This window comes from Aegilops tauschii, chromosome 1, assembly GCF_002575655.3.
Source record: "Aegilops tauschii subsp. strangulata cultivar AL8/78 chromosome 1, Aet v6.0, whole genome shotgun sequence".
NCBI lineage: Eukaryota > Viridiplantae > Streptophyta > Magnoliopsida > Poales > Poaceae > Aegilops > Aegilops tauschii.
Window position 1 is genome coordinate 10,668,590 of NC_053035.3, and position 22,531 is coordinate 10,691,120.

Consider the following 22,531-nt stretch of genomic DNA (forward strand, 5'->3'; position numbering starts at 1 on the left):
ATACATCCATTTTCGCGACAAGTAATTCCGAACGGAGGGTGTAGTTGCACATCGACTGCTAGGCAGTTTGCACAAAACGAGAGACTTAGTTGCACATAAAAAATTCGTCAAAACATACCCAAAATTACGAAGAGCACGTCACGAGGGTTCCAACCTTGAAAGCGGATTTGAATTACGACACGCAGTTTGAAAGATATCACTTTTTAAAATTAGAAAACCCGAATTTAATACACAACAAGACACAGTGGGGTTGCATTTAAGGCAAGAGGCATGCACGGGTGTGGTGATTGATTAGCAGTTTGTTTTCTTAGTACTTTTGGACCACGTGAAAGGGAACTTTCCTTTTTAGGATATGATGGGGACAAGAAATTACCAAATTTGTAGGCTGCTGGGTAGCCCTAATGAGCTCTCGGCTGCTCGCTAGACCCGTCACTATGTCACTACAGATGCTATATTCTCTTCAAATATACATAAGAATCTTATTTACGTCAAATATTATTTGATTTATTTCAAATTTACGATTCATTTTTCAAAATTCGGTAATTTTATCATGAAACTGATGAAAGTGCAATCTAATCAACAAATATCATAAAGTGAAGACATCAGTCCACATTGTTGTCCTCCGTCTTCTCTTTGGGGGGCGGTCCGGCCATGACAGGAACCGCTCGATATTTCTCTCGGTCGAGGGTGCGCGCGTTCCTCTGCTACCACTTCTTTAGGATGCGGACACGGATGGCTTCTTCCTCTGCCGCAACGCGCGCCGCCGCATCCATGGCCCCCATGCCGGCAGTGAGGCGGGCTCGGCCAGCTTCATCCTTTCCTTTCCACGGCGGGGCACAGTGGCCCCTGTAGCACTCATACTCCGGCAGAGCAGAAATGGGGAGGCTAACTGACCGCGATGATACAACTCCAAAGGATCTGAACGCCCATTGCACTGACACAATGGATTCGCGTCGGACAGATCCCGCCGTCGGTCGAGCGCAGTCCTCACGAGAGTGGTGGATGGCAATGCGGATGTCTCTTGCCTCCTCCAACGAGCAAAGGATGACACCTCAGTCCACGGATCCAGAGTGATCATCATCAGATCCGCTGCCTGCCATACCTCATAGAAGGCCGGAGATTGCCGAACGGGAGCTTGGGTGGCGAAGTGGAAACGGATGGGGACGAATATATATGTGATCGGGTGGGCCAACATGGGCTTCAGATGTATGCATCCCCCATCGCCCTCCGCGTACCGGGGGAAACCCTAGGACTTGTCCAGGTAGTAGCGGCATCGTCACGCATTCCTTCTTGAAGATGTTGCTTGATATCCGGAGCTTCAGAGTGCTAGGAACGAGGTGGAACATCTCAGGTGGGTGCGGTGGTTTGCCGGTCATCTTTGTTTCGTTAATCCGTCGGTCTCGGCATTTGTTTCTCTTTCTTTTTCTTTTGTTCTTTTGGCTTGCCTGTGTTGTGGCTTCAGCATACTTGCTGTATCATGTGGTTCCTTTATTATAATATAAACGGGAGAAACCCTTTATCATTATATATCTCACAATGGACTGCATTTTTTTTGCACAAGCGTCGACAAAGAAAAAAAAACCGACACTAAGCCCGTGCAAGCACATGCATGCTACTAGATCTGGACCAGAGCCCTCTCTGGCCTCCAAAAGACTTTCTGTGGCTAATCACGGGATGGTTTATATTGCTCCCGCTTGTCACTGGGAAATGACCGGTCTAAACACCATCCTACTATATTAATTACTCTGTCCAAATGAGATTTGTGTTAGGATGATCTCCACCATGTGGGCCCAACGGCCCACCGGGCCCTTAGATCCGTGCCCTGATCGGGGCCGCTCAACCCACTATGGTTGACGGGCCCCTGTCACCTGCACTATATATAAAGAGGTGGGGGTCGGCGGCTCGTAATACGAGGTTCGTCACGACGCCGTACACCCCACCTACAACCTCTACCGATCTAGGGTTAGTGCAGTGCTGACGGGAAGCACCGCCACCACTACTCTCTGCCATCACCGGCACCATGGCCGGCACTAGGAGCTCCTCGAGCTACAACGAGAAGGTAGAACTACTGCTAATCCCTAACCCTACCAGATCCAGAGGATCTATCAATGGTATCAGAGCCAGGTTTGGTTTAGGATTTTCAGTAGAAAAGAACACAAAAGAAAATCTGCCCCCCTCCCGAAGAACCCTAGACAGGGCAAAGACAAATTCCTCAACGGAGAAAGTAGCGCTGCCGTCATGGCTGCGCCGTTCCTCTCGATCCGGATAGGCATTGGCATGACGAGCCATTTGGAAGAAGAACACAGGCAGTGGGGGCACCACGCCTTCGCCACTGCCAAAAGAACAGACCCCATCGGGGCAAAGGGCAACGCAACCAAGCCATTCGACGGCGGCACGCTTACCGCAAGGGAAATGCGCTACCAGCGAAGGGGCTGACCACGGCGCCGCCGTAGGGTGGTCCACCGTCGTCGTATTCAGGGGAGCAGAGGAGGGCTAGACCTCGCGTCTCTCTCTGCCGCTGGCTCGCGGTGAATGTGGAGAACAGGAGGGAGAAGGAGAAAGAGAAAGCGTGCGCCGCGGTGGCCGTCGACGCCAGCGCCGGCGGTAGGTGCACGGCGCGGTGTCCGGTCGGCCAGAGAGAAGCAGCGCGCAGATAGAAAGATAGATGGGAGAGGAAGGGAGCGGCGCAAGGGGGCTGGAGCAGCTCCGCACGGCGCGGGGGCGTCGGACGCCGTCGCCTCGCCAGCAGCGCGCCGGACCGCTTGCAGCAGCCGCGCCGGCTGGTGCGGAGAGTTCATGAATTTATAAAGAAAATAATAAAGTTCATGAATTTTTATTTAGTAAAAGAAATACTTCTGAAAAGTAAAAAGTTCATGAATTTTTTATCATGTTTATCCGCTGCAAATAAAAATAAAAGTGTTCTTTTAAAAGTGAATAGAACTAAAATAAAAGATTAAATTGTTGCTTCTCTAATGCAATTTTTGAACCAACCGGTTAAAATTGCTTAGAGAGTAAAAGAGTACAGAATTATTTCTGAATAGAATATTGTAAAGTTTCCGCTGCAAAGAAAAAGTTTTATCCTCCAATTAAATTGAAACCAACGGGAAAATTTAATTGGGAGAACTATTCTTAGAAATGTTTTTTCCCTGTGGGTGAAATCAGATTCAGATAGTTTCCACTACGATAAAAGAAAGATATTTGTTTTAAAGTTAAAATATCGTATTGTTATTTTCTGACCAACGTGGATGATAACAGTACTATAATTCTTTGAGTCTTATGTTCAAAGCTTGAATCTCTGATAAATTTTGTATCAAAGTGATCAATTTTCTGAGAACAGATAAAGATCAAGAAATGCTCTTGAACTAGAGAAATGTATATTTCTTGTTCCCACTGCAATAAAGTTGTTGATGATTATTATTTCTTCATAAAGTTGTTTAATAGAAATACTATCATCACATTGTTTATGAGTAATATGCATTATTTCCATTTTCGCCCAACGGTGATATGGACTTAATGTAGAAGGATGATGTTTATTCTAATTCTGCCCAACGGTGATTTAGAATATAAAACAAGGTTTTAAAAGTTTAATGTGCATATTTTTTAACCAGACCAACATGGGGTTATTTTTATGCTCACACTACTAGGAAAAGGGCTAAAGATAATATGGACACTAATGGCGCACCACACATGTGGTGCGCCACTACTATATACTAATGGCGCCCCATGTGTTGGTGCGCCATTAGTGTCCAAATACTAATGGCGCACCACATCCACGGTGCGCCACTAGTAAAAAAAAAAATTTATTTTTTTTCAAAGTTACTAATGGCGCACCGGAGGACAGTGCACCATTACTAGTTCAATTAGTATATGGCGCACCACTCCCACGGTGCGTCATTAGTAATTTTGTTATAAAAAAAATTTCAAACTGTTTTTTTAACTACTAATGGCGCACCGTGGGGGTGGTGCACCATTACTAGTTGAACTAGTAATGGCGCACCACTCCCGCGGTGCGCCATTAGTAATTTTGTTACAAATTTTGTTTCAAAAAATTTCTTTTTGAAAAACTACTAATGGCGCATCGTGGGGGTGGTGCGCCATTAATAGTTGAACTACTAATGGCGCACCACCCCCATGGTGCGCCATTAGTAACTTGGCCCATTCCACCGAATGCATCCCCCGGGACCGCCTTTTCAGTTTAAAAAAAATAAATGAAAATGAAGGAAATGTCAAAAAAATAAAAGAAAATAAGTTTCCCATGTGATATGTTGTCTAGTTGTTGGCAAAATTTACAAATATGAATTTCGACTTTATTTGCAAAATCTCTCTGGAATTTGTAAAATAGGCATAACTTTTGCATACGAACTCGGATTAAAAAGTTTTATATATGAAAAATCATCTACTCGAAAAGATACATCCGAATTTAACCGGGGGAACCCCGTCAAACATTTTCAAAATCCTCAAAAACCAAACAGAAAAAAAGATATGGGGCTTTCAAGATCTAGAGGCAAAAAAATTCAAAAAATTTCAAACTTACTAGTGGCGCACCGTTTGCTTGGTGCGCCACTAGTAACAGAAAAAAATATTGGTTTTGAATTATTTTTTGGAATTTCTTTTCAAAAAATGATTCGTAATATGACAGGGAAGTTTGAAATATTTTTCAAAATTTCATCATACTCTTGAATATGAACAAAGTCGTAGACATCAACAAGGTTTAATAGGATTGATATGATAGATATATCAACAAGTGGCTGTTAAGTGAGGTGGTGCTGGGGTTGGGGTTGGATAGAACTGCGAAGTTAAGCGTGCTCGGGCTGGAGTAGTGTGAGGATGGGTGACCTTTCGGGAAGTTTGACCACTTAGTGCGATTTGACTTGAGATTAAGTATATTGACCCGAGATTAAGAAAAAAAATTGAAAAAAAATTTGAAAAAAATATTTCTGAAAAAATATTTGAAAAAAAATTGTTACTAATGGCGCACTTCTATGTGGTGCGCCATTACTAAGTCAGATAGTAATGGCGCACCGTGGCCTATACTAATGGCGCACCAGTGGTGCGCCATTAGTAAAATATACTAGTGGCGTGGTACTAGTGGCGCACCAGTAGTGCGCCATTAGTAGGCAAAACTGGTGCGCCACTAGTAGGCCTTTTCCTAGTAGTGTCATTTTTGTTGATTTTCGGCTAATTTTTCTTAGACTAGAAGTTTTCCATGCTTTCATTTGTGAAAGCGAATGGCTGGGTACTTGTGAGCCGAAAGATGACCAAGAAAGGTCATAACGTGAGGGAGTATGTTCTCTCTAAAGAATAGCTTCAAAAGAAAAGAATTCTTGGATATTAATCCAAGAAAGAAAAGAGATAGATCCTTTAGAGTCTTTGTTGACGAATGTCTTTCCTGTATTCTCTATGAAGAAGATTTTTCAGTCAACATGATTTGAGCTAAAACAAGCAACACTCGTGTTTAATTTGACCAACGTGGGATCAAGCATGTGTGTCAAAGAGTATTCAAATTTATTTCTCAATTTGATGATTGAATATGCAGTCAAAAGAGTAAATTCTGTCATTTATGTCCCTTACAGGGAATTACATGCATGACGGAAAAAGGTGATTATGATAAAACCCGCATGGCAGGAAAAGCCTGGGAAAATACCTGCGTAATGGGGTAAAGTTGACATAATATTATGTCAAAAATCCCGTATGGCGGTAGAAATTTTGCCAAAGGACTTATCCTGTATGACAGGAGAAAGATATGATGACTCATGTGCTTTTAATGTGTCCCACTCTGGGAGAAAAGTATGGAGTAGCTATTATGCTTTTCTAGTATCGACCGTACAACTTACGTGTAACGATCATTAAGCACTCAATAAATCCAAAGAGAATAAAAGTAACAGACGAACCTAATGATAAGAATGATATGCAAATGTGACTTGCAAAAGTACTAATGATAAAGAACTCTGTTGAGTTTCTTAAATGGAATGAGGGAAAAGTACTCCCATACCAGTTAACAGATATCTTCATTTCGCATGAAGTAATCAGATGAATGGTTTTCGAAATTGTGACAGAAAAGTTCTTGCCACATTTCGAGGGGGAGAAAGAAATATGAAATAAATTAATGAAGAATGTGATCGTCTGGGGGAGTAGGACGGTCATAATAATACCCCTAAAGAAAAGAAATAGCTGTATTTCTGGATCTTTTACAATTCCGAAGGCAGACTAAGGAATACTAAGACGGTGCTTAAAGTGTCGTAAAGAAGAAAGTTTTAACAGAATAAACCCAAATAATAAAGTTTAAAGATACGTCATTTTTAGTGAAGATGGAGTAATCTGGGGGATCATGTTGTATGACCTATACAACACATGTTGTTAGCTCTATAAAGGAACGAGAAAACCAGATACTTCTGATTACTATAAAGTCTATGTTAGTAAAATTTAAATAGAGGTTGATCCCACCTTATTTAAACCGCTCAATCGAGCTTTGAGAAGTGACCGTTTGTCTAAATGATAAGAGACTATATGAGATGAAATAAAATTGGTGAATCCCGACGATGTTTGAGAAACATAAGTAATTTCCAATGGAGCGAAAATAGTAGGCTGTAAAGGGTCTACTAGGCAAATGTGACTCCAAAGGAAATACGTAAAGGTCTAAAGCGTGACTTAAATTGAAAGAATTCGTGCAAAGAGAATGAATAAATTATAATGAGTAATAGTGGCACATCATGATCGGCATCATCATCTGAGTTACATCAGATGAAAGTAAAGAACACAAGGGATACTACTTCAAGGAGTCTTTTATGGACTAGAGCAAGTCTCTGGACATTGGCATTTAAAGTTAAAAGAATCAGATGTTATTTTGGATTAAAGAAAATGAGAGGACAATTGTATTCATGCAAAGTTATAGAATGTGAAATTCATTTCCTAATCCTGTGCATCTGCATGACGTCCTACTTGCTAGTGGTGATGTCAATCTACTGCAGGAGGAGAAAAGAAGTTCTTGTTCTCAAAGTTCAAAAGAATGTTCTCGGTAGAGTGTCTCTTGTTATAATTATCGAGATTCACCAAGAAAAGAATCAAAGAGGGCATTAGGAATGTCGCATGGACATGCTAAGAAAGGTCTCTAAAGTATGCATGCGAGAAAACCTACGCCTGTTCTTATAGTCAAGGGTAATGGAACTGGAAACTATGGTGTTCCAAAAGTTGATGAGAAAAAAAATGAAAACGGATATGGTGCCATATGCTTCAGCTGTTGGAAGCTCCATATATTACCCTGACAAAGTTCACGTATCCGGGTTGTTTTGGCAATGTCCAGTCCATATATAGACCACTGAAATGGAGTCAAAGATATCGGCCGCATGATGAAAGAAATAAGTGCTCTCAAAATATTGTGAGTACAAAGACAAGACTTGTGAAATGTATAGCGAAATCTACAATTGTCGCTAAATTTCACACTCGGAGTTTTGGTGTGGAAAAGCTCCAAAGAATGAAACAATTATCATCAATGTGATGCAAAAACATGTTATAGCTTGATATGAGGCTGAGGGACAGGCAAAATGGTTAAGAAGACCTATACCCGGAGTTGATAATGGTTGACAACAGCGATAACCATTTTAAGCTTTTCGCTCCTATGACAACGAGTCCGGTGTTGATGCCAAACACACTGACACAGAGTTATCCGTTGTAAAGGAGAAAGTCCGGAATTATGTAGAAATGCTTGAAGCATAAAAGCAATAGACGAGTGTTTGCAGATCTGCTTATTAAAGGCTTACCGCCCAGTGTGTTCGGAGAACACACAGTCGAAATGGGTTCTATGGTATAGTCTAAGATTTCCGGACAATAAAAGGGCCCAAGGTTAAAGAATTTGTTTCAAAACAGAGAGGTACGTTGTGGCTGTCTGATTCTATCGGCAATTGAGCTGTGACGATGAAACATGTTCTATGTATTGATCTGTTATGAAACGAGTGAGGTAAAAGTATAAGGTCAAAAGTAAAAGTTAAGATCAAGGGGGAGAATGTCAGGATGAACTCCACCGTGTGGGCCCAACGGCCCACCCACTACAGGAAACTGAAGATTTGTCGTCAGTACTTTCTTTGCCGATAGCATTTCATCGGGGCAGACGTCAGAGAAAAAGTAACAGCAAAATAAACTTTGCCGTCTGCCTTTTATATTATTGAAAGCAAAGAGAAAATTTTGCCGTCTGTAAAAATAAATACAGACGGCAAAGATCTTTGTCGTCTGCCTTTTTTATTATAGATGGAAAAAAGCTCACTTTGTCGTCTTTAATATAAAACGCAGACGGCAAAGAAAAAACACAAGTCCACGGATTGATCATGCGGATCGCTGACATGACTGAATCTCGTCCGCATATCCCCATGAGGCAAAACCCACCAGCCCCACGTCCCACGCCCTCCCTCCATCTTATCCTCCCGACTCCCCCACGCCCCACCACTATTCCCTCTCGTACGTCTCTCTCCCTCTCGATCTGGAGAACACCAGCACCCGCCACCACCTCTCCTCCCGGTCTCTGCCTCGCCGGCCATGGCCTTGCTCGCCGTCCCCGACCCCATCACCCCCGCTGGCCCCCGGCCCCCGGCGAGCCCGCCGGCCCTCGTTGAATCGGCGGACCTCGGCGCCAGTCCCCCGTCGCCCCCACCGGCCGCCGGCCTCGGTCCCGTCGCCCCTGCCGGCCTTCGGCCCCAGCCCCGTCCTCCGTCACCCCCGCCTGCCCCCGGACGCGCGGGCGACTAGCATGGCGGACGCATGGGCGACGAGCATGGCGCGCGGCAGCGGCTCACTCCACCGTCGACTGCACAGCGCAGGCATGCGGCAACTTCTTCTCTCGGGCGCGCGGCGGCCTCTTCCCTCAAGCTCCTCCCTTCGCCGTCGGCCGCCCGACGCTGCACTGGCGCGCTGCGGTGCCCCCCTCTCTCTCTCCAGGAACCAGCGAGCACGGCTAGGCGGGGTGCGGTTACCAGGGTCGGGCGAGCGTGGCTGTCCGGTGGCGCAGCGGGTATGCCAGGCGAGCGGCGCGGTGAGCAGGCCGAGGCGGCAGCAGTGGTCCCTGTGGTATTGTCCCCGGCCAGAAGAGGACGGCCGGCGGTGAAGTACGTGTTGCTGCGATGGAGGACTTGATTGCTTTTCCTTTTAGTTTCTAGGCGCCTTGTGTAAATTTTTAGGACAGCTCTGTAACTTCTCTGTAACTCCATCGATGAATGAAAGACAGCACGGCCGTGTAGAATCAAAAATCTCCGTGAGGTGAACCTGTTTTGGTTTGTTGTTCCTGTGTCAGCGAGATACTGTGCTCGAACGTCACTTTAAAAAAAAATTGAAAAACAATCTTTGCCTTCTGTACTTTAGTCTGGATGACGGCAAAGCACAAGTTTTGACTTACGGCAAAGAACAAGTTTTTTGCCGTCTGTTATTTCCGTGGCACACGGCAAAACGGTATTGACTGATGGCGAAATCTTTGCCGTCATCTCGACAAAAGGCTGCCGGCAAAGTATTCTTTGCCGACTTATCTTTGCCGTCTGAGTTTGTCGTCTGCTTCCTGACAGCAAAGTCTTTGCCTTCTGGATTTGGGTCTTTGCCGTCTGTGATCCACAGATGGCAAAATTACCTGTTTCCTGTAGTGACCGGGCCCTTAGATCCGCGCGCTGATCGGGGGCGCTCAACTCACTATGGTTGACGGGCCCCTGTCACTTGCACTATATATAAAGAGGTGGGGGTCGGCGACTCGTAACACAAGGTTCGTCCCAACGCCGTACACCCCACCTACAAGCCCTACCGATCTAGGGTTAGTGTAGTGCTGACGGGAAGCACCGCCACTATTACTCTCTGCCATCACCGGCACCATGGCCGGCACTGGGAGCTCCGTGAGCTACAACGAGAAGGTAGAACTACTGCTAATCCCTAACCCTACCCGATCCAGAGGATCTATCAATTTGCGCCCCGTAGCCACGAAGCAAATTAGGAACATACTCGCAGTGGACAAGTCCTTGATTTCCTCCTTTACTATTAGCTCTACCACAGAAAACTTGTGTATACGTCAGCAAGTAGAGAGCCAAGGACACGAGCGAAGAGATTATTCAAATGCCTAACCGGCCGCGCCGCAAGCCTCGACTTCCTTCTCTGCTTGCAGGTCCTTGTCGTCCATGCATGTACCTACTTAATTAGAGCATCTTCAACAGATGATGTTTAATAGGGGACGCAAATACGGCTAGGATGATAGGGGATTGGATGGCATACCGAACCCAAAACTGGCCGACAGTGAGATACCACTGGATTGTTGTGGCCAAGACTCGAGAGCATGTCCAACCCACACCCCAACCGTCTTGCCTTGGAAATGCAGAGGCACTTCCAATGGTCACATGAGGATGAATGTTCAGGAAGCTATTGGTGACCTTGATATGGTCAATATTTTCAGCTACAGACCTCATATAGACGACCTACAAATTAATGTACGTATTTCAGAAGAAAAAAATGGTGTCAATGTGCTCTCGTCCATTGACTGTGTGTTCGAAAATTCAGATTTACAGTGATTATCTGTATAGTTCACATATGTACTGACACTAACTCGTTATAATTTAGCTGATTCCAAGTATTAGAGAGTGCTTCTCGACGTTTTTCTTGCATTAATGCAGACGCTAGCTGCGCAGGACAAATTGCTCCAGTGGTAAAAAGAACACCAAATGCTGCTATCCTATCTGAACCTCAATTTCTGTAAGAAAATGATCAACTGTCTAGCATACGCCTCCGGCAGCTACTTGCATTTTTCTCACCATCAGCCTATCCAGGAGATAGACAAAAACTCCCTTATGCACGTCTCATCACAGGGGTAGATTCACATTTCACTATGGTCAGGACAAAATGGGCAACACAACTTCCTTGTGCTTGTTTCTGTTTCAACACGCAGAACCATCCAACACACTGTGAACGCACACATTACTTGCTGTTAGAGATACGACACCAGGTTGCATGTTAACAACCGGAGAGAACAGAGATGCAGCGCCTGCACAAACATTTACAAGACTGTTAACGGTCCGCGTCATCCGCGTGGGAGACATGGACGGCCTCCCGATCCCCTATTTAACGAGCCTTCCTCACCTCGCCGTTGATGGGAGTCGCTGCTGGGCTTGCCCTCGCTGCTGACTGCAGTGGCCGGGCTCTGTTCCTGTGGTGTTTGACGGCGCATCGCGATGTACAGTAAATGGCTTGACGCAATGTAGGTGGCTATTGTGCAACCGCGGCAGCAGTTCGCGGCCAGTAGGGGCGGCAGCGTGCCTTCCCAATCCTTGACGCCGTCGGGTTTCAACTTTCAACAGACACCCAAATAGCAGAGGAAAGGTAGGAGATCCAGCAATGCCATGTCCCCTGATCTGGAGAGCCGGTACTCCTCCAGAGGCACCTCATTGGTCCCGTGGCTGTGGGGTGAGGCGGTGGCCATGCATAAAATGTTGCCGCATGCTGGGATGTGGTGGTGGCCATGCAATAGAGTCCGTGGCCGTCGCAAGCGATCTGGTCTGCGCGCTGCTTGGCGGTGTTGGCCGTGGCGCTACCTTCGGGGATGCATAATCGGCTGGACGCTGGGTGCCGAAAGGTCAGAGGGATTTGGACCTTCTGATCCGGCAAGGTTCGTGATCTGAATCGGTAACGGCGATGCATGACGGCGCCCATGTCCTCCACGCCGGTGTAATCTGCTGCCACGAGCAAGGATGACGAAATTAGTGGCGGCATGTGGTGATTTTGTCTCATGCAGATCGGTCATCGTTGCCACTTGGGAGGATGGTGCAAGAACACTAGAGCGTCCCAAACTCGGGATTTTGGCGGTGCATGGCCTTCCTCACTCGTCAAAGTCTACGTCCGTTGTGTTATCGGGGTCGTGAATGAAAGATATCAAGCGTTCCTACTCCATCGAGGGAGCCACGTGGTGCTTATATTGATATGGCCGCAGCCCTTGGCTTGGCGTACAAGGTTATACAAGAGGAGTTTGAGTAGAAAAGAAGAGAAGGAAGGAGGTTGAGATTACAGCACGTATATTCTAACAGCCTCCCTTAATTTCAACTAACCTAAGTTAAGATTACTCTTGAATTCTTCAAATGGTCTTGCTGGTAATGCTTTTGTAAAACCATCAGTCACTTGATCCTTGGAAGGAATAAACCGAATCTCAAGTTTCTTTGCTGCAACTCTTTCTCGCACAAAGTGAAAATCAATTTCTATGTGCTTTGTCCTGGCATGGAACACTGGATTTGCAGACAGATATGTTGCTCCTAAATTATCACACCATAAACATGAGATACGATTCTTCTTGATCCCCAATTACTCAAGAAGTGATTCAACCCAAATGATTTCAGCAGTTGCATTTGCCAAAGACTTATATTCAGCTTCTATACTTGACCGTGATACAGTAGCTTGCTTTCTAGCACTCCAGGAGATAAGATTAGATCCAAAGAACACTGCAAAACCTCTAGTTGATCTTTTGTCATCACTACACCCTGCCCAGTCAGTATCAGAGAATGCACTCACAAGAGAGGAATTAGATCGTTTGAAATGAAGTCCTATTCTCATAGTATTTTTCACATATCGTACAATCCTCTTGACAGCTGACCAATGTGCAGAAGTGGGTGCATGAAGATATTGACAAACCTTGTTGACAGCAAATGAGATATCTGGACGTGTGAGAGTTAGATATTGTAGTGCTCCCACAGTACTCCTATACCTTGTACTCTCCTCCTCTTGAAGTGGCTCACCCTCATATGCTGAGAGATTTTCTGAGGAGGATAAAGGTGTAGGCATTGGCATACAATTCTTCATCCCATGCGAGACAGAAGCTCAATAATATATTTTTCCTGATTTAACACAATGCCATCTTGAGTTTTCTTGACTTCAATACCTAGGAAGAAATGCAAATCACCTAGGTCCTTCAAGGCAAACTCCGAGCTCAAATCATGCAAAAGAGCATTAGTAGCATTTTTTGAAGAACTTGCAACTATGATATCATCAACATATATAAGCACAAAAATGACTACTCCTGGCTTGTTATAAATAAACAAGGATGTGTCAGCCTTGGAGGCAATGAAGCCAAGGAATTTCAACTGTGAGCTCAATCTGGAATACCATGCTCCCGGTGCTTGCTTTAAACCATAGAGTGCTTTATCAAGCTTGCAGACATAATGTGGAAATTTCTTACTCTCATACCCAGGTGGCTGTCTCATAAACACTTCCTCTTCGAGAACACCATGCAGAAACGCGTTATGTACATCTAGCTGCCTTAGGCTCCATCCTCTGGATACAACAATAGCTAACACAAGTCTGATAGTTGCATCTTTCACAACGGGACTAAAGGTGTCCTCATAGTCAATGTCATAATGTTTCTTAAAGCCCTTTGCAACTAGCCGTGCCTTATATCTGTCAATGGAGCCATCTGCTTTCTTTTTAATTCTGTACACCCATTTGCAATCAATGATATTTTTACCTCTCTGATTTGGTACAAGATGCCAAGTTTTATTCCTCATGAGTGCAGAATACTCCTCATCTATTGCCTTCTTCCATTTAGGATCATCAAGTGCACTGTTCAACGATGTTGGTTCTCCTGAAATACACAACATTCCATATGGTGTAGTTCCATCTTTCCTAATTTTAGGATTTCGTATACCTTTCTGTAGCCGGGTCATAACACGTGAAGAAACCTCTGGCTGGACCGCTGGTATACTCACCACAGAAGATAGAGGAGAATCTGCTGATGCAGTGGGCTGATTTGTCCTCATGTGCGCAGGTGTGCCTGCTGGTATGGCTGCCCCTCCCGCAGGCACATGGGCGCCGCCCGTCCGATCTGACGCAGAAGATCCGCCACCCGACAATGACCGGATGCGCGCGCGGTGCGAGGGGGATCTGGCCCCGCCGCTGGTCCCGCCTGAAGCTGACGCGGCCGCGCGGGAGTGGCCCTCCCTGGATCCAGGACTGGAGCCGACGGGAGCACGATCTGAGGCGGATGCGCTTGCACACCCTATTAACCTATTAACCTAGAGCCCAGTACCAGTTTCTGTTTTTTCCTTGTTTTTGAGTTTTACAAAAAAGGAATACCAAACAGAGTCCAATTGACGTGCTAATTTTTGATGATTTTTTATGGACCAAAAGAAGCCCCCGGAGTAAAAGAGTTTGGCCAGAAGAGTCCCGGGCTGTCCACGAGGGTGGGGGGCACGCCCATCCCCCTGGGCGTGGGCCCCTATCTCGTGGACGACTCGGAGACTGATGTCTACTACGCAACCTTCTCCTTGTAGACGTTGTTGGACCTCCAAGTGTAGAGGTTTATAGGACAGTAGCAAATTTCCCTCAAGTGGATGACCTAAGGTTTATCAATCCGTGGGAGGTGTAGGATGAAGATGGTCTCTCTCAAACAACCCTGCAACCAAATAACAAAGAGTCTCTTGTGTCCCCAACACACCCAATACAATGGTAAATTGTATAGGTGCACTAGTTCGGCGAAGAGATGGTGATACAAGTGCAATATGGATGATAGATATGAGTATTTGTCATCTGAAAATATAAAAACAGCAAGGTAACAAGTGGTAAAAGTGAGCGTAAACGGTATTGCAATGCTAGGAAACAAGGCCTAGGGTACATACTTTCACTAGTGCAAGTTCTCTCAACAATAATAACATAATTGGATCATATAACAATCCCTCAACATGCAACAAAGAGTCACTCCAAAGTCACTAATAGCGGAGAACAAACGAAGAGATTATTGTAGGGTACGAAACCACCTCAAATTTATTCTTTCTGATCAATCTATTCAAGAGATCCGTAGTAAAATAACACGAAGCTATTCTTTCCGTTCGATCTATCATAGAGTTCGTACTAGAATAACACCTTAAGACACAAATCAACCAAAACCCTAATGTCACCTAGATACTCGAATGTCACCTCAAGTATCCGTGGGTATGATTATACGATATGCATCACACAATCTCAAATTCATCTATTTAACCAACACAAAGAACTTCAAAGAGTGCCCCAAAGTTTCTACCGGAGAGTCAAGGCGAAAACGTGTGCCAACCCCTATGCATAAGTTCACGAGATCACAGGACCCGCAAGTTGATCACCAAAACATACATCAAGTAGATCACGTGATATCCCATTGTCACCACAGATAAGCACATGCAAGACATACATCAAGTGTTCTCAAATCCTTAAAGACTCAATCCGATAAGATAACTTCAAAGGGAAAACTCAATCCATTACAAGAGAGTAGAGGGGGAGAAACATCATAAGATCCAACTATAACAGCAAAGCTCGCAATACATCAAGATCGTGCCGAATCAAGAACACGAGAGAGAGAGAGAGAGAGAGAGAGAGAGAGAGAGAGAGAGAGAGATCAAACACATAGCTACTGCTACATACCCTCAGCCCCAAGGGTGAACTACTCCCTCCTCGTCATGGAGAGCGCCGGGATGATGAAGATGTCCACCGGAGAGGGAGACCCCCTCCGGCAGGGTGCCGGAACGGGTCTAGATTGGTTTTTGGTGGCTCTGGAGGTTTGCGGCGGCGGAACTCCCGATCTAGGTTTCTTTCTGGAAGTTTGGGTACATATGAGATGTATTGGCGTCGGGGACAAGTCAGGGGGGTCTCCGGGCTGTCCACGAGGCAGGGGGGCGCGCCCAGGGGGATGGGCGCGCCCCTACCCTCCTGGGCAGCCCGAGACTCTTATGGTCCATCTTCGACGCTTCGTGGGCTTCTTTCGGTCCAAAAATAATCTCTGTGAAATTTCAGGTCAATTGGACTCTGTTTGGTTTTCCTTTTCTGTGATACTCAAAAACATGGAAAAAACAGAAATTGGCACTGGGCTCTGGGTTAATAGGTTAGTCCCAAAAATCATATAAAATAGCATGTAAATGCATATAAAACATCCTAGATGGATAATATAATAGCATGGAACAATAAAAAATTATAGCATATAAAACATCCTAGACGTATCAAGCATCCCCAAGCTTAATTCCCGCTCGTCCTCGAGTAGGTAAATGATAAAAATAGAATTTTTGATTTGGAATGCTACCTAACATATTTATCAATGTAATTTCCTTTATTGTGGCATGAATATTCAGATCCATAAGATTGAAGACAAAAGTTTAATAGTGACATAAAAATAATAATACTTCAAGCATACTAACAAAGCAATTATGTCTTCTCAAAATAACATGGCCAAAGAAAGTTCATCCCTACAAAATCATATAGTTTGGCTATGCTCCATCTTTGTCACACAAAATATCCAAATCATGCACAGCCTCAGTTTCAGCCAAGAAACTGTTTCATACTTGAGAATTTTCAAACTTTTTCAACTTTCACGCAATACATGAGCGTGAGCTATGGACATAGCACTATGGGACTATGGGTGGAATAGAATATGATAATGGGGGTTGTGTGGAGAAGACAAAAAAGGATAAAGTCTCACATTGACGCTGCTAATCAACGGGCTATGGAGATGCCCATCAATTGATGTCAATGCGAGGAGTAGGGATTGCAATGCAACGGATGCACTAGAGCTATAATGTATGAAATCTCAACAAAATAAACTAAGTGGGTGTGCATCCAACTTGCTTGCACACGAAGACCTAGGGCATTTGAGGAAGCCCATCGTTTGAATATACAAGCCAAGTTCTATAATGAAAATTCCCACTAGTATATGAAAGTGACAAAACAAGAGACTCTCTATCATGAAGATCATGGTGCTACTTTGAAGCACAAGTGTGGAAAAAAGATAGTAGCAATGCCCCTTTTTTTCTTCTTTTTTTATTTGGGCCTTTCTTTTTTATTGGACTTTCTCTTTTTTTGGGGACAATGCTCTATGAATGATGATCATCACACTTCTATTTATTTACATCTCAATGATTACAACTCGATACTGAGAATAAAATATGACTCTATATGAATGACTCCGGCGGTGTACCGGGATGAGCAATGAATCAAGAGTGACATGTATGAAAAATTATGCATGGTGGCTTTGCCACATACGATGTCAACTACATGATCATGCAAGTCAATATGACAATGATGAAGCGTGTCATAATAAATGAAACGGTGGAAAGTTGCATGGCAATATATCTCGGAATGACTATGGAAATGCCATAATAGGTAGGTATGGTGGCTGTTTTGAGGAAGATATAAGGAGGTTTATGTGTGATAGAGCATATCGAATCACGGGGTTTGGATGCACCGGCGAAGTTTGCACCAAGTTCACGAGGTGAGAGGGGGCAATGCACGGTACCGAAGAGGCTAGCAATGATGGAAGGGTGAGAGTGCGTATAATCCATGGACTCAACATTAGTCATAAACAACTCACATACTTATTGCAATAATCTACAAGTCATCAAAACAAAATACTACACGCATGCTCCTAGGGGGGAGGTTGGTAGGAGTTAACCATCGCGCGTCCCCGACCTACACACAAAGGAAGACAATCAAAGAAATACCTCATGCTTCAAATTTCTCACACAACGGTTACCATACGTGCATGCTACGGGACTTGCAAACCTCAACACAAGTATTTCTCAAATTCATAATTACCCTACTAGCATGACTCTAATATCACCATCTTCATATCTCATAACGATCATCAAGCATCAAACTTCTCATAGTATTCAATGCACTTTATATGAAAGTTTTTATTATACCCATCTTGGATGCCCATCATATTAGGACTAGTTTTATAACCAAAGAAAATTACCATGATGTTCTAAAAGACTCTCAAAATAATATAAGTGAAGCATGAGATTTCATCTATTTCTTCAAAATAAAACCACCATCGTTCTCTAACAGATATAAGAGAAGCACTAGAGCAAACGACAAACTACTCCAAAAGATATAAGTGAAGATCAATGAGTAGTCGAATAACTGTGCAACTATGTGAAGACTCTCTAACATTTAAGAATTTCAGATCTTGGTATTTTATTCAAACAGCAAGCAAAAATCCGATACTACTCACAAAAATCACCACTTAGGTACTGTTGTGAACTCATTCTAAATTCATATTGGTGTTATATCTACTGTATACCATCCGATACTACTCACAAATTCATCAAAATAAGCAAACAACACAATGGAAACAGAATCTGTCAAAAACAGAACAGTCTGTAGTAATCTGTATCAAATGTATACTTTTGGAACTCCAAAAATCCTACCAAATTAGGAAAACCTGAGCAATTTGTGTGCCAATCCAGAGAAAAAAGAATCAGATCAATAGCACGCTTCTGTGAATTATCAAAACTAATTTACTTGGCGAAAAAGTTTCTGATTTTCAGCAGGATCAACACAACTATCACCGTAGGCTATCCTAAAGGTCTTACTTGCGAAAAGGGCCTTTGGTGGCCGAGCTACCTGCAGGTCGGCTCGTCGCGATCAGTGCCAGGCGTGCATGAGGCTACCGTATATGGACTGTATTTGTAGAAGAGTCAGCTAGACAACGGCCGTATTTGTATTAAATAACCAGTGCCGGCTCACGTACACTAGCAGGCACAGGAGTGCAGACCAGTTGCACGTCGCGGGGCACGCACGCACCACGTCAGACTCATGTACACGGGACGGGATTTGACCCCGTCTATATGTGCCATGGCAGGGAGCCGTTTTGGGTTGAACGTTGAGGATCCTGCCGTTGCCTTGGCCTTACCGGCTATTTATAGGAGATTGTTCTGCATCGCAGCCGCACCCAACTCAAACAAAGATTGACATGGCTTCATCTTCATCCTCAGTTCGTTCCAGGGAGAGGTGACAGCACCTACCGCTCATCATGTGCCCACAACAAGAGGTTTTCACACTGAAAATACATCATCTGTCGACTAATTCTCTGACAACAAACGATACTACAGATAATAGAGATTCACTTGAAAGGTGGAATAGTATTACTAGCAGTCCGACATCCACACAAAGCAGAATTTCCCCGAGCGTCATATTTCAAGCATAAAAACCAAATAATAATCACTCGTAGAAGTCTGCTTTTGGTGTCTTGATGCAGGTGTTCTTTCTGTAACCCATCAGGCTGCCCCTGGAGCAGCGAGGTGACTTCCTAGGCACCCTGCGGACATGTAGTGTTCTTGTGCCCTTGGCCCCGGCAGATTGAGCAGAGCTGGCTGTTTGTATGGTGCTTTGTCGCGGCTTGTCGTAGGGTGCCCCGCTGGTCTCTTCTTTGATGGCGCCCCAAAGCTATCCGAACATTGTGAGGCACCTTGCACCTGATTCATTGGACCAAAATGTTGCTTGTGTGCTGCAGGTGAACCTGCAGAATCACATGCCATCTCTCTGTCGGATAAGCCCATACCATCGCGTATAGCAGCCACTGGCTCCAGCAAAAATTTCATATTCCTTAGTTGCTCCATTGCAAGAGTATATGCATCCACGTTGCTGTCACCTAGCCTAAAAATCTCGAGGCAAAGCAGATACAGATTTTTATGTCGTCTCGAGGAGTACTTCAGAGGACCTTCGTCCTTCTGGTAACGCAAAAACTCTGGAGGGAGTATATCCCTCGCATCCCTTGTCTAATGCTTCAGCACGTGTCTGGCTGGGAACTCCTGTAGACCAAGCTGGATCATCACCTAGGAACAACAAAAAAGACCAGTGTCAAAACCTTCCGCTCTTTTGTTTGTTCTAGGCAATTTTTTTTGTTTTGCATGTACAACAGAACAACACAAGAACAGGGGGAAAACCACCTTCAGTGCATGACTGCACACCATGCCGAAATGTTCAAAACTTCTGCACTCACACTTGAATTTGTTTTTGCACCATTTGTCCCTGGAATCTTTATTCACATGCCTGGCAATGTACTCACAGCGAGGCACAACTTCAATCATAACATATGAGCCATCCTCATATAGCATCTCGCCAAAATTTTCAAACATAGCACTCGTGTAAATTTTTTATGCATGTATCTCAATAGGTAGGTTCGGAGCCAGCACAACACCACCCTGCATGTGGAGATATCATTATCATGTGGTTTTACCTATCGTTTCTGTTGACATTTATGAAATGATTCATGACAAGATAATTTGCTCACCATGCGACAAACACATAAACTTTGTATTTCTTACCAGTTTGGTTCTCTTCTCCCGATAACTCTCCTCCGAATCTCTATCAAATTGCATATTCTCATATTGCCTGACTAAGACATGCATCGGGGATCCTGGCAGCACATACCCTTTGAGCAAATGATTTGCACTTTCACTCCACTTCGTGCTGGTCATCTTGGCGCAAAAAACATCAATCAGTAAGGTTTAGCCCACTTCCTCCGTGTCTCATATATTTGGGTGAGAAATGTGTTTTTCTGTAGTCCATGTTTCTCAACTATACATGCCCAACCATCCTCAAACTCTTTCTCACTAACCATGTGATGGACCATCTTGTTGAATTCCTGTTTGAACTCACCCCCCTTGCCTAGCAGTGGCCCAAGGGACTCCTCTGCTTTCTTCAGCACATGCCATTTGCACCACCGATGTGTTGTATGTGGCATGACATCTTCTATAGCAACCTCCATTGCACCAGCTTGGACTGGAACCAACCGTTTTTCGTCCGCACATACCAGGGGAAAAAATATTCACAACATGCTTTAATAAAAGATCAATAGTCACAACTAGAAGGGAACATTTTTTAAATACATGTGAGGATTGTCCGTGGCCGTGGAGCTCCTACCATCTGGAAGAACTCTGTAAATATCCAGTTGAAAGTGTCGATTTTCTCATCGTTCATCAGCACACCACCAAAAATAATGCTTTGGAAGTGATTGTTGACACCGACAAAAAGACCGAATGGCATGTCATATAGATTAGTTTTGCATGTTGTATCAAACGTGACAGCATCGCCAAAACACTTAAACTGCTCTATGCTTCTCCCTGTTATCCACATCAAAGTCTTTGACTCGACCATCAATATCAACCTGCACATTGTATTTAAACTCAGAATCTTCAGCCCTGCATTGCGTTGAACACCTCTATTTTTTTGTGGCATCATTTTCTGATTGCTCTCTGTTAAGTTTCCCACAAAGAGTCTTGAGAGATCTCTTTGTGAATGGCACCTCCTTCACAGATCCAAAAAAACTGCCCACCACACTGTAAACCTTGCTCAGGCTTATATTGTTTTCTCTTGGTTGTTTCACTAAGTCTCTGGTATATCTATCTATGTGCCGGTGCGATTTCTAGTGCAGCTTTTCCATACAGTTAACTAAGAGTGCATGGTTATGCTCTGTTTTGTGTTCACATATGTACCACCCCTTATCATCAGATCTAAGCACTCGCATCAACGCGCCAGATCCACACCTTGTCGAGCGGCTGTTTGATTGCAATGGTTTACCCTGCAGATTTTTTCCATAACAAGATATGAGTCCATAATATGAAAACGTACTTTCAAGGGAAACATTTTTTTATTTTTGAATTAATGAATTGTCCTCACCGCGCATGCGCACACAAACTCCTGCATGCATTTTATCCGATGGATGTTCAGCCTGCTTTTGTCATACCTGACGCCGAAGCCAGTCTCCCAGGAGTATAAGTTGTAAAACTCATATGCTCCTTCAACTGTGTCAAAGCTAGTTCCGAGCGCCGGATTAACAACAGTGCCGACCTTGGTGTCTGCATAAGCTTGCATTGAAGCCTCAAGGGCAGGGACTCTGCTTGGTTTGGTATCCCTCTCTTCTGACGCCTTGCCAATCCTAACACTTCAGTTTTTTTCCAACAAAGGTGTTAACTGTATTTTCTACTTGTACAGACCGGGATGAACAGGGGTAACTATCAAAAGATTAACTGTTGATCGATAATCATAAAACTACGATCGACAGCATGACGCCTAGTTGTACAATTATGGTTTTCAAGATAGCATCAAATGATATGACAGGGGATTTTGTTTTGTTTTGTTCAGCCATAGGTGAACTCTTCAATGTGTGTGTTTTGTGTCACAGACGAGTCCATGGGCCTAGAATCTCTGCTCTAACAGCAAAAGAAATGACAAACGAGAGTGTGTTTGTTACCGTCGAGTCCAGCAGGGGCCCTTTGAGTTGATGAGAGGCACCACTCCCGTCCACCCATCCGAACTGCTCCTTGACGCTCCCGCCATCCACGGGTTCAGAAGAGATTAGATCAGAGGACCGCCCCGCGAGCTTCATTGATGGAAGTAACCATAGACTCCACAACATCGATTCCGCAGCCCACCCTAGGAACCAATCTGTGGCACATATATACAGGATTCTTAACTAGTCAGATCCAACCAACAGAGGGAGTAGAAGAACCCGGGGAACCAAGGAGCATAATACCAAGTAAAAAAGATTTTGCTTCTGGACTAATCAGGGGCAAGAGAAATAGGGATGGCAGGTTCGTTCTCACCCTGATTTTGCTTCCTCGAAGAAGAACTCGAGGCAATCCATGGCGAATCGCCGCTCCGAACATCTACCACCGGAAGGGGATGAGTAGGCTGGCCAGGGAAAGAAAACCGCCGCTTCCGGTGTTAAGCTGACTGCGGCGCCAGATGGGCCCAGAATTAATATCGCACCGGCCCACCCCCTCCCACCAGCTACATG

General features: G+C 44.5%; 2 long non-coding RNA genes across 3 annotated transcripts; both read right to left on the reverse strand.

Moving 5' to 3' along the window:
• Window positions 1-18,782: 18,782 nt before the first annotated feature.
• LOC109744585 (uncharacterized) lies at window positions 18,783-20,388 on the reverse strand. 2 transcript variants are annotated; one of them, XR_002228335.3, is made up of 3 exons: window positions 20,058-20,388; window positions 19,680-19,934; window positions 18,783-19,565 (listed from the first exon to the last, which is right to left on the reverse strand). It is a non-coding gene; the product is annotated as an uncharacterized lncRNA (long non-coding RNA). The 2 variants fall into 2 exon arrangements; XR_005771027.2 differs by having other exon boundaries at window positions 20,024-20,388.
• Window positions 20,389-20,545: 157 nt separating this feature from the next.
• LOC120975026 (uncharacterized) lies at window positions 20,546-22,449 on the reverse strand. Its single transcript, XR_012196081.1, has 4 exons — window positions 22,338-22,449; window positions 21,986-22,179; window positions 21,412-21,676; window positions 20,546-21,313 (listed from the first exon to the last, which is right to left on the reverse strand). It is a non-coding gene; the product is annotated as an uncharacterized lncRNA (long non-coding RNA).
• Between the last annotated feature and the right edge of the window lie 82 nt (window positions 22,450-22,531).